We start from the raw sequence: 12297 nt of genomic DNA on the forward strand, positions 1-12297 counted from the left end.
TCACAGATTCATCTAGGTAGCTGGGAAATGTTGAGGAGAGGGAAGGAATTAGACAATCAGTGTAGCGTACACCAGTTCCTCTCAATAACAAGTATACCACTTTAAATATTGTTCAGGGGGTCAATCTACCATGGGAAAGCCACAGAGGCCAGGTCGCTGCTTTGTCACTCAGAAGGGAAATGTGGGGAAAAGAGGTGACAGTAGTGATGGAGGATTCATTTACTAGGGTAACAGACAGGAGATTCTGTGAACTCCTTAATGGTATATTACATCCCAGGTGCCAGGGTCAGAGATGTATCGACTCCATAGCATTCTTAAAGGGGAGGTTGAGCAGCCAGACGTCATGGTCCACATCAGTACCAATGGAATTGGCAAGTAAGGATGATGAGGTCCTGCAAAATGACTTCAGGGAGTAAGGTGCTAAGTTAAACGACAGGACCTGCAGAGGTGACATCAGGATTGTTATTTGACCTATGTGCTGGAGAGACCAGATTTAGGAAGATAGTGCAGTGTAACACGTGGCTAAGATCGGAGGGCTTCAGATTTTTGGATCATTCCAGGGCAGGTTGGTCCTGCACAAATGTGAAGAACTGGAGGGGAATTAATTGTCCAGTAGCTCTCACATCTATGGTGATTAAATACTTTGAGAGGTCGGTTATGACTAGAGTCAACTCCTGCCTAAGCAAGGACCTGGACCAACTGCAATTTGCCGATACGTCTACAGCGGTTGCTATCTCATTGGCTCTTCACGCAGCCTTGAATCACCCAGACAACACTAATATTTACGTCAGGCTGCTGTTTATTGACTACAGGTCAGCTTTTAACACATTGTTCATTCAGTTTTGATTAAAGACCTCCAACACCTGAGCCTCTGTGTCTCCCTGTGCACCTGGATCCCTGGCTTCCTCACTGGAAGACCATTGGCAGGTTGGAAATAACATGTCCATCTCGATGATAATCAACACCGGCGCACCTCAAGGATGTGTACTGAGCCCACTGCTGTACTCTCTCCACATCCATGATTGTATGGCTCAAATGCCATCTATAAATTTGCTGTTCAGATTTCAGATAGTGATGAGAAGATATTGAGGAACAAGATAGATCAGTTGCTTGAGTGGTGTCACAGCAACAACTTTGCACTCAACATCAGTAAGACCAAAGACATATTTCACAACATATGCTAGTGATATTAAACCTGATTCTGATCTGAGAATTGATTGTGGACTTCAGAAAGGCTAACAGGAGGGAATATACACCAGTTCTCATTGAGGGATCAGAAATGGAAAAGGTGAGTAGTTTCAAGCGCCCGGGTACCAAAGGCTCTAAGGATCTATCTTGGGCCCAACACATCGATTCAGTTACAGACAAGGCACGGCAGTGGCTATATTTTTAGGAGTTTGAAGAGAGTTGGTATGTCATCAAAGACACTCGCAAATTTCTACAGATGTACTGTGGAGAGCATTCCAACTGGCTGGAATGAGAGGCACGCCATTGCACAGGATCGGAATAAGTTGCAGAAAGCTGTAAATTCAGCTGCATCATGGGCGTTAGCCTCCTCAGCATCCAAGACATCTTCAAAGAGTGATGCTTCAAAAAGACAGGATCCATCATTCAGGGCCCCCATCACCCTGGACATGCCTTCTTCTCTTTGCTAGTGCTATTCTATAGGGTTTAAACTAGAGTTGCAGGGGGTAGGAAACAGTGTGGGAGGTCAGCAAGTAGACTGACTGTGGGGTTAGTAGATATCAAGCCTACAAGCAAAGACAGAAATCAGTAATGACAAACATATTCTGAGATGTATTTATTTCAATGCATGTATTGTAGGTAAGGCAGATGAATTTAGAGCATTGATCAGCAGGTGGATTATGATGTTGTAGTCACCAATGAGATTTGGTTGCAGGGTGGACTGTGTTCCAGGGTTCCGTAGTTTTAGATATAATGATGATAGTGGGGAGAATTAAAGGGGGAGGGTGGTACTTATAGGGAAAGAGAATGTTATGGCAGTGCTCAGGACATACTGGAGGGCTCAGCTACTGAGGCAATAAAGGTGGAACTGAGGAATAAAAAAAGTGATGACCATAATAACCAGTCTATTTTATAGAGCTCCTAAAAGTCAGTGGGATTTGGAGGAAGAAATCTCTAGAAGAAGCATACTGTTGCAAGACATACAAGTTTTTGATAGCAGGTGATTTTAATTTTCCACATCATGACAGTGTCCCATAATTTAAAGGGATTGGAAAATGTGTTCAGGAAGGTTTTCTTAATCGCTATGTAGAGGTCCCAACTAGAGAGAGTACGATACTGGATTTCCTCTTAAAGAATGAAACATGGCATGTGACAAAGTTTATGTGTAAGAGAATGCTTTGGATCTATTGATCGTCATTGCATTAGTTCCAAGATAATTACAGAGAAAGCTGGAACTGGTCCTTGGATTGAGATTCAAATTTGGACTAAGGCCAGTTTTGATGGATTCAGAAGGGATCTAATAGGTGTGTCATAAGGTGGGCATTGGGAACGGACCCAAATGCGAGACACAGACACCGAAGTAGTAGGGAGAGGATTAGGTGTATCAAGAAAGCAAGGGAAGTGGGGAAGAAACGATGCTGGACAAGACACAGGCCCTGGACAAGACTAGGAAATAGGGCGCGGTCTAGGACTAGAATTGCAAAGTGGGACTTGGGTGAGGAACTAGAAGCGGTAAATAGGAACTAAGAACCTGGACAATGGCTCCAAGCCAGAGGCTGGACAGGGACCTGGAACCTGGGTCTTGACATGGACTGAACCTCCTCAGAGGCTTGGACGCGAACTGGAACCTCCTCGGAGCCTTGGATGTGGACTGGAACCTCCTCGGAGCCTTGGACTGGAGCACAGGAACACTGAGCCTTGGACCTCTCCTTGGGGACAGGACGTAGGGCCGGGGTTTACACAGAGTCAGGACCCCTCCTTGGGGACAGGACGTAGGGCCGGGACTCATACACGGACACTAAACACAGGGACACAAAGAGACTGTTCCAAGCGCTACGATAGATAGTTCCTTCTGTTGGCGTGGCAAGGCTCCGGTTTCACTCTGGCGGCTGAACTTGACGGTGATGCAGGCGAGGAAGCCAGCAAGGCTTCAGGCGTGGGTAGCCGGCAGGGCTTCAGAGGGAAGGATGGGAACAGTCCAACCTCAGGGTAACAGCAAAGACTGCGTGACTTGCTCTCCTTCTATGATGTAGGGCTTACATGTGATCCTGATTCAGGGATTTGAGGTTTTCAATACCATCCCGAAAAACAGCACATGCTTGCCCACAGGATGTACGTATCAGCTTCAGAAAAACTGGTCAGATAGTAGCCAGGGTTTAGTTGGTGTTTTGTCTGATGAGCACTGAGGAAAAGGTGGCCAAAATCTGTCTTGGTAAATGGTTCACAGTGCTGGACTGAAGGAATGACAATCAGTGAACCAGCCATTTTTTGAGACTGTCCTTGCACCCACCATTTTGTGAACTGTTTGATGAATTTAATCAGTGCAGTAGAAAGTGGACACAAGGAGTTTCTGCTAATGACTTGCTAAACCTAATAATGTTCTCAGACAGGTAACTATTTATTATGTAAAGTGGCAGGCTTGCAGGAGAAGCCATCTGTAATCTTGTTTGACTTCGTATCTCAGTCATCTGGTTCAACTGGTTTGAATCAGTCAGAATTGAATGCACAAGACTGTCACAGAACAATGCTGGGTGTATCCCTGGACCAGAGCCAATAAGAAGGTGTCTCAGGTTTGTCAGGTAACCTCAAGCTAATGAGATGGAAAGGCAACATTTGAACTGATTATTAGTGTTTAAAAGTAAGGAGCTTCGAATGCCAGGCAGTGGTCTCTGGAGACTACCAGTGAAGATATGGAGGACACCCATGTCAACCACGTGGCAGCAAACACGAGGAAATCTGCAGATGCTGGAAATTCAAACAACAACACACACAAAATGCTGGTGGAACACAGCAGGCCAGGCAGCATCTATAGGGAGAAGCGCTGTTGACGTTTCGGGCCAAGATCCTTCATCAGGACTAACCGAAAGGAAAGATAGTAAGAGATTTGAAAGTAGTGGGGGGAGGGGGAAATGCGAAATGATAGGAGAAGATCGGAGGGGGAGGGATGAAGCTAAGAGCTGGAAAGGTGATTGGCGAAAGTGATACAGAGCTGGAGAAGGGAAAGGATCATGGGACGGGAGGCCTCAGGAGAAAGAAAGGGGGGGGGGAGCACCAGAGGGAGATGGAGAACAGGCAAACAACTAAATATGTCAGGGATGGGGTAAGAAGGGGAGGAGGGGCATTAACAGAAGTTAGAGAAGTCAATGTTCATGCCATCAGGTTGGAGGCTATCCATCTGGTATATAAGGTGTTGTTCCTCCAACCTGAGTTTGGATTCATTTTGACTATAGAGGAGGCCATGGATAGACATATCAGAATGGGAATGGGACGTGGAATTAATATGTGTGACCACTGGGAGATCCTGGTTTTTCTGGCGGACCGAGCGTAGGTGTTCCGCGAAACGGTCTCCCAGTCTGCGTCAATATATAAAAGGCCACACTGGGAGCACCGGATACAGTATACCACACCAGCCGACTCACAGGTGAAGTGTCGCCTCACCTGGAAGGACTGTCTGGGGCCCTGAATGGTGGTGAGGGAGGAAGAGTAAGGGCAGGTGTAGCACTTGTTCCGTTTACAAGGATAAGTGCCAGGAGGGAGATCGGTGGGAAGGGATGGGGGGGATGAGTGGACAAGGGAGTCGCGTAGGGAGCGATCCCTGCGAAAAGCAGAAGGTGGGGAGGGAAAAATGTGTTTGGTAGTGGGATCCCGTTGGAGGTGGCGGAAGTTACGGAGAATTATACGTTGGACCTGGAGGCTGGTGGGGTGGTAGGTGAGGACAAGGGGAACCCTATCCCGAGTGGGGTGGCGGGTGGATGGGGTGAGGGCAGACGTGTGGGAAATGGAAGAGATGCGTTTGAGTGCAGAGTTGATGGTGGATGAAGGGAAGCCCCTTTGTTTAAAAAAGGAAGAGATCTCCTTCGTCCTGGAATGAAAAGCCTCATCCTGAGAGCAGATACGGAAGAGATGGAGGAATTGTGAGAAGGGGATAGCCTTTTTGCAAGAGACAGGGTGGGAAGAGGAATAGTCCAGGTAGCTGTGAGAGTCTGCAGGCTTATAGTAGATATCAGTAGATAGGCCATCTCCAGAGATGGAGACAGAAAGACGAAGAAAGGGGAGGGAGGTGTCAGAAATGGACCAGGTAAATTTGAGGGCAGGGTGAAAGTTGGAGGCAAAGTTAATGAAGTCGACGAGCTCAGCATGCGCGCAAGAGGCAGCGCCTATGCAGTCGTCGATGCAGCGAAATAAAAGAGTGGCAGCTATAGGTTGGGACCATGAGGAGCAGCTGGCCAGTGAACCTTCCTGCCCAGGCTTGCCCCCTGGAGAGGACACAGTCCACCAGAGGCGCAAACCCACAATCCCCTGGGATCGACGGTGTGTGAGGAATGTGAGGAAAATTGAAGAACGTGGTCATTGTGTGGGCAGAAAGGATAAGTTAATCATTTGATTACTAATTTAATTGGTTTGGCACAACATCGTGGGCCGGAGAGCCTGTTCCTGACGTACTGTTCTACGTTCTAAATCAGCCACTCTTAATGGGGGCCCTGGCATATTTGAAGGGGGCCACCAACTGAAAACTGTGAGAAGGGGAGCCCCAAGTGTTTATGGGAGCCCTGGTATCTGAACCGATGAAATACCCAAAAGCAGCAACCTTCATTGGAATCAATAGTTTCCCTCCTATTTATAATATCTTTCCAACACACTGTCTGAATTCTTCTTCTTCTTCTTGTGTTGTTTTATGGCGGTTGGAAAACCAGCTTTAAGGTGCATTACCGTCACCTACTAGACTGGAGGAAGGATAAGAATTTCATTCCCTAAATACTATAAAATAAACCAGAGTCTTTCAGATACTTCAGGATATATATCTGTATTTCTCTTGAAATCCCACTTAAAATGTCTTCTCTACCCTCAGCAGTTTTTTTTGTTTATCTTAAGTGCTCCTATCATCTTCACTCTTTCTCTTTGGTACTTCTTACATTTTATCAATACATGTTTAACTGTTTCTGGTTGATTACAGTATTCACACAACCCAGTTGAATGTTTCCCTATTTTATATAATGTGGAATTAAGACTTGTGTGACCAATTCTTAAACATCTGATAATCACTTTTATCTTTCTATGTCCACTTGATATTCTTTGGTATATGACTTGCCTTTGTATTTTGTACAGTTGTCTCCCTGTTTTACTCTCATCCCAATGCTTCTGCCGTGTGTCCTCAATACGTGTTTTTATAATGCTATTGACTTCCACTTTGCTTAGAGGGATCTGGACCTCTATTATAGACGATTTGAGTGATTATTTAGCTATAATGTCCACTTTTTCATTACCCTCCACACCACAATGAGCAGGAACCCAAAGGAAGCTTACTTCTACCCATTGTCGGTCAGTATCTACAACTTGCATAGAACCTCCAATAAAATATCCTGTCTACTTTCTGATTTTCTTGATTTGTTAGAGATTAATACAGACAAACTGTCTGAACAAATTACAGCCTTTTTGACATTATTTTCTTCTATCCAAGATCGTGCACTCAGTATTGCCATTCATTCTGTTGTATACACTGATAAATGGTTTGAAGTTCTTTTCCTAATGCTAGTTTTGCACTGAGGAACATAGACTGCAATACCTGTGTGGCCAGACTTGGGGTTTTTTGATCCATACGTAAATATTCCTAATTTGTTTCTAAAATGCAGGTCTATATATTCTCCTACTATCAATTTGATTCCACATTTAGACTTTAAAAGTTGTTGCAGGTTTATATCCACTGTATGTATTGTAAAGAGCCATGGAGGAACATCAGATAATGGAACTGTAGGGCTATATTCCAGCTCGTGTAGACCATATTTTTGTGCTACTGCATCCCCGATCAATCCAAACCTATTATAATTTGAATTATGATGTTCCCAGCAGTCTTTTAGCATAGCTTTAGCTGGATGTGAATTGTTATACATGATGATGTTAACCCAGTAATGTATGTAACCCCTGGGTCGCCTCAGGCATCGCTCAAACTCGTTCTAGTCTAGGGGGAGCAGCCTTCGGCCCCGCCAAACTGGGTAATCAGCTGGTGTGGATGCTGTGTGATGTCCCCGCCTCGCCCAAAAAACAGACAGTACACCATATGCGATTAAATGAATACAATTTATAAAGATTACTATAACTAAGCGATTACTAACGATACAGTATATATGAATAAGAGAAAAAAAAGAAAAGGCGCCAAACTTATCAAAGTCCAAACCACTTCGTGCACAACCATTGGAGCTCAATTACTGAAGTCTTCTGGCATTCGATCCCCTCCGACTTCCTCGACCCGCCTCCTGGGACCCCCACGGTGGTCGACCAGACGCTCCACACTCCTCTGTCTCCGTCTCCTCTCCTCACCGAAAACCTTGGGCCGGGGACCCCCGCTCCCGCTCGGGGATGGTTCCGTCGCCTAGCTTCCAGTATCCCGTCCTCTCTCTCTCACTCCATCGCGCCGACTCCCCAAAATCCCCGCCAACAATCAGCTTACAGTCCCAAACAAGCTTCCAGCACTTATCATAACAAAGACGCTAGCATTCCTACTATTAACACAGGCGCCAGCATTCCTACTTTTAACAAAACAAAGACGCCATTTTGATTACATACACAGTAACAAAGAAAAATAAGAAACCCCCCGTTACATGTAGGATTAACTTTATTCTTCTAAGTCTTAATGACATTTCTCCTGTTTCGACTTGAAGAGCTGATACAGGTGATGTTCTGAATGCACCACTACATATCCTGAGGGCCTGAGCTTGCTCAACATCCAGCATTTTTAAATTACTTTCTGCAGCTGACATGTATGCTACACATCCATAATCCAAGGTAGCCCTCATTAGAGCTTGATAAATACTTAATAGCAATAACCTGCTCGCACCCCAATCCTGTCCAGCAAGACACCTCAATAAGTTGTTTATTTTTTTACATTTGTTTGTAACTTTCTCAATTTGCTTTTTCCATTTAAGTTTCTCATCAAATAACAAACCGAGGAACCAAATTACCTTGACCTGCTCTAATTTTTGTTCATATAATTTCACGGAAACTGGTTTATGATTTCTTGAGAAACATATCACTTGCGACTTACTTATGGACAATTTGAAACCCCATTTACTTGCCCACTCCTTCACTTTATTAATTGCATCTTAGATCTGTACCAGCAAGGCGGCTGGACCGGATGGAGTTTCCCCACGATTACTGAGGGCCCGTGCGACTGAGCTGGGAGAACCACTACAGCGCATCTTCAACATGAGCCTGGAGCAGAGAAGAGTACCCAGACAGTGGAAAACATCCTGTATTGTCCCGGTACCGAAGAAACCACAACCAAAGGAGTTGAATGACTTCAGACCTGTTGCCTTGACGTCGCACGTGATGAAGACCATGGAGCGGCTGATAATACAGAATCTGAGGCCACAAACCAGGCACGCCCAGGATCCTCTTCAGTTTGCATATAAGGAGAAGGTGGGAGTGGAGGATGCTATCACGTATTTGCTGCACAAATCACTCTCTCACCTAGATGGGGTCAGTTGTGCTGTGAGGATTACATTCCTTGACTTCTCTAGTGCCTTTAACACCATCCAGCCCAAGATCTTAAGGCACAAACTAACAGAGATGGGAGTAGACTCTCACATGGTGGATTGGATAGTGGACTACTTGACAGAAAGACCTCAGTATGTACGGTTGGGAGACTGTAGGTCTGACACGGTGGTCAGCAGCACAGGAGCGCCGCAGGGAACCGTACTCTCTCCGGTCCTGTTCACCCTGTACACATCAGACTTCCAATATAACTCGGAGTCCTGCCATGTGCAGAAGTTCGCTGATGACACGGCCATAGTGGGGTGTGTCAGGAATGGACAGGAGGAGGAGTATAGGAAACTGATACAGGACTTTGTGATATGGTGCAACTCAAACTACCTGCGTCTCAATATCACCAAGACCAAGGAGATGGTGGTGGACTTTAGGAGATCTAGGCCTCATATGGAGCCAGTGATCATTAATGGAGAATGTGTGGAGCAGGTTAAGACCTACAAGTATCTGGGAGTACAGTTAGACGAGAAGCTAGACTGGACTGCCAACACAGATGCCTTGTGCAGGAAGGCACAGAGTCGACTATACTTCCTTAGAAGGTTGGCGTCATTCAATGTCTGTAGTGAGATGCTGAAGATGTTCTATAGGTCAGTTGTGGAGAGCGCCCTCTTCTTTGTGGTGGCGTGTTGGGGAGGAAGCATTAAGAAGAGGGACGCCTCATGTCTTAATAAGCTGGTAAGGAAGGCGGGCTCTGTCGTGGGCAAAGTGCTGGAGAGTTTAACATCGGTAGCTGAGCGAAGGGCGCTGAGTAGGCTACGGTCAATTATGGAAAACTCTGAACATCCTCTACATAGCACCATCCAGAGACAGAGAAGCAGTTTCAGCGACAGGTTACTATCGATGCAATGCTCCTCAGACAGGATGAAGAGGTCAATACTCCCCAATGCCATTAGGCTTTACAATTCAACCGCCAGGACTTAAGAACTTTTTAAAAGCTATTATTAATGCTTTTTGAGATAGTGATTTAGATGCATATCATATTTTTTACTGAGTTAAGTATTGTATGTAATTAGTTTTGCTACAACAAGTGTATGGGACATTGGAAAAAAAGCTGAATTTCCCCATGGGGATGAATAAAGTATCTGTCTATCTATCTATCTATCTATCTATCTATCTATCTATCTATCTATCTATCTATCTATCTAGAAGTGCACTTCCTGATAAGTGCTTCAGCATTCTACTCCATACTTGGTCCTTCCCAGTAGAAGTTGGCCACACATTCATAATGACCCTTTCTATTTCTGTTATACTAATAGGAGTATCCAGCACTTTTTCTGATGTTGCTCTTTTGTCCGTAATTCCTGGATTTTGCTAAGCCTCTCCTCCCTTTGCCGTCTAGCCTCAACTGTCAAATTTTCCGAGCTATGTATGTTAACAAAAGTTTTTGCCAATATTTCTGCTTTTTCTACATTGTTGATTGCCATTATGTCCTTGCTTTTTAGCACAGGAATCTCTTTGCTACTTCTTATACCATTCATTTTGCTTATCGTGCCCCATATTTCAGACAGTTGAGTTTCTCTTCCAATTTTGTTACAATATTGTCTCCAGTATGCTCGCTTTGCTTGTCTGATTATTTTCCGAACTACTGCCTGTGCTCTTTTATATTGTATTAATGTTTCTACAGAATGTTGTCTTTTTAACACTTTAAATGCTTTACTTCTTACTTTTAAACTTCCACTACATTCACAATTCCACCATGGAACACTTTTCCTCTCTCCTCTACCATTACTTTTCGGAATTGTTTCTTCTGCCGAATTTAAAATTGCTGTGACTAATTTATCATTCATTTCTTCTATATCCAATATATCTTTACCTAAATCTTTATGCATCTTGCTTCACTTCTTCTTTGAAATATCTCCAATCTGTCTCAATTAGTTTTCACCTTGACTCTCTAGGTCTTTTATTTTGTTCTATTTGAATCTGAATCTTTGTGAGTATGGGATACCGATCACTTCCTACTGTAGTTTGTTTAAATACGTTCCAAGTACTGATCCCTGCTAATTCTCTACTTACAAATGTAGAGTCTATTGCGGATTCTGTGATTTGGGAAACGTTATATCTCGTACCTTCTCCATTATTTATACATACCAGTTTTTCGTCATTTATAAATTCTTCTTTCACTAATCCATTTTTATCAGTATTTTTACATCCCCATAGTGCACTGTGTCCATTGAAATCCCCACACCATATTATTTTCCCTTTCATCCCACCACCCACTGTGTTTAATGTATCTCTGCTTAATCTTCTACATGGATTATAGTAATTTATTATTACCAAACTTTCTCTGCCTATCCAAATTTTGATTGTTATTGATTCATATTTTTGGCCTATGTTGATTATATTATACCTCATCCCACTGGTTATAAATATTGCTACTCCTCCACCATTGCCATCATTTATCCTTCCTAATCAATATGCTTCCTAATCGCTGTATATCCTTGTAAAACAAAGTCTAAGTTTGGTTTCAACCATGTTTCCTGTATAAATAAAATCTGAGGTTTTTCCTTAAGTTCTGATACATATTTCTTAAATTCTTGACCATTTGCGATAGGACTCCTTGCATTCCGTTGTAAAATATATACTGCCATTAAGAGCAAACACGAGGAAATCTGCAGACGCTGGAAATTCAAACAACAACACACACAAAAATTAAGATGAATTAAAACTGCCATTAAGATCCCACCTCCCCTGCCTGTGAACTGTTTGATCCTCCATTCAATGTTTCTTTAATTAATTCCCACCTAAGCTCTTTAATACCAAGATATTTTTCTGCAGACTTGACTATAATTTTAATTTTCTCGGTTCTCTTGTCTGTTTGTGCTGAACAGTTAATTGCATCTACCATAAACAGTACGAAATCCTTTCTGCTCATTATTAGTGTATCCTTATTTATCTTATTGCAGCCCTCACAGTTCACCGATTTATTATTTCCTATATTTGTTCGCTTAATAGCCTTCTCCTTTTCAGCGATAGCTTTTACTGCCTCTGCGTATCTAACCCCTTGAGTTACCTTAAGATATTGTAACTCAGCTGCTTCTTGCTATTAATGCACCCTCGATAAGCTGCAGTGTTCCTCGCCACAATTGCAGCATTTCAGCATAGCTCCCGCATCACATTTCCCATATTCATGCTCTCCAGCGCATCTCCCACATCTTTGTTTCCCTCTGCAGACTGCTGCAATGTCCAAATTTCTGTCATTTAAAGCATCTTAAAGGTGGTAGTATATATATTCTGACCTCATAACACATATACCGTAAATAAACTTTAGTTGGCAATCTTTCTTCATCAAAGTTAATCATAACCGATACACTACCACATCTTTTTCCATTTCTTGTAACTTTCAAACATTTGGCCTCAATAATTTTTGCTCCTTTTATGTTCTGTTTAATCTCATCCATAGTAACTTTTGTTGGTATTCCCAAAATAACTCCTCTAGTCCACTTTCTATTGTTGGGTATTGAACATTGTACTTTTCTTCCAGCTATTTTATTTAATCTTATCACTTTGCCTTGCTGAGCATGATCCCGACAAATCACTAATAGCTATCCATTTCATAATACCTCTGCTCTTTTG

Source organism: Hemitrygon akajei, chromosome 6, assembly GCF_048418815.1.
Source record: "Hemitrygon akajei chromosome 6, sHemAka1.3, whole genome shotgun sequence".
Lineage (NCBI taxonomy): Eukaryota > Metazoa > Chordata > Chondrichthyes > Myliobatiformes > Dasyatidae > Hemitrygon > Hemitrygon akajei.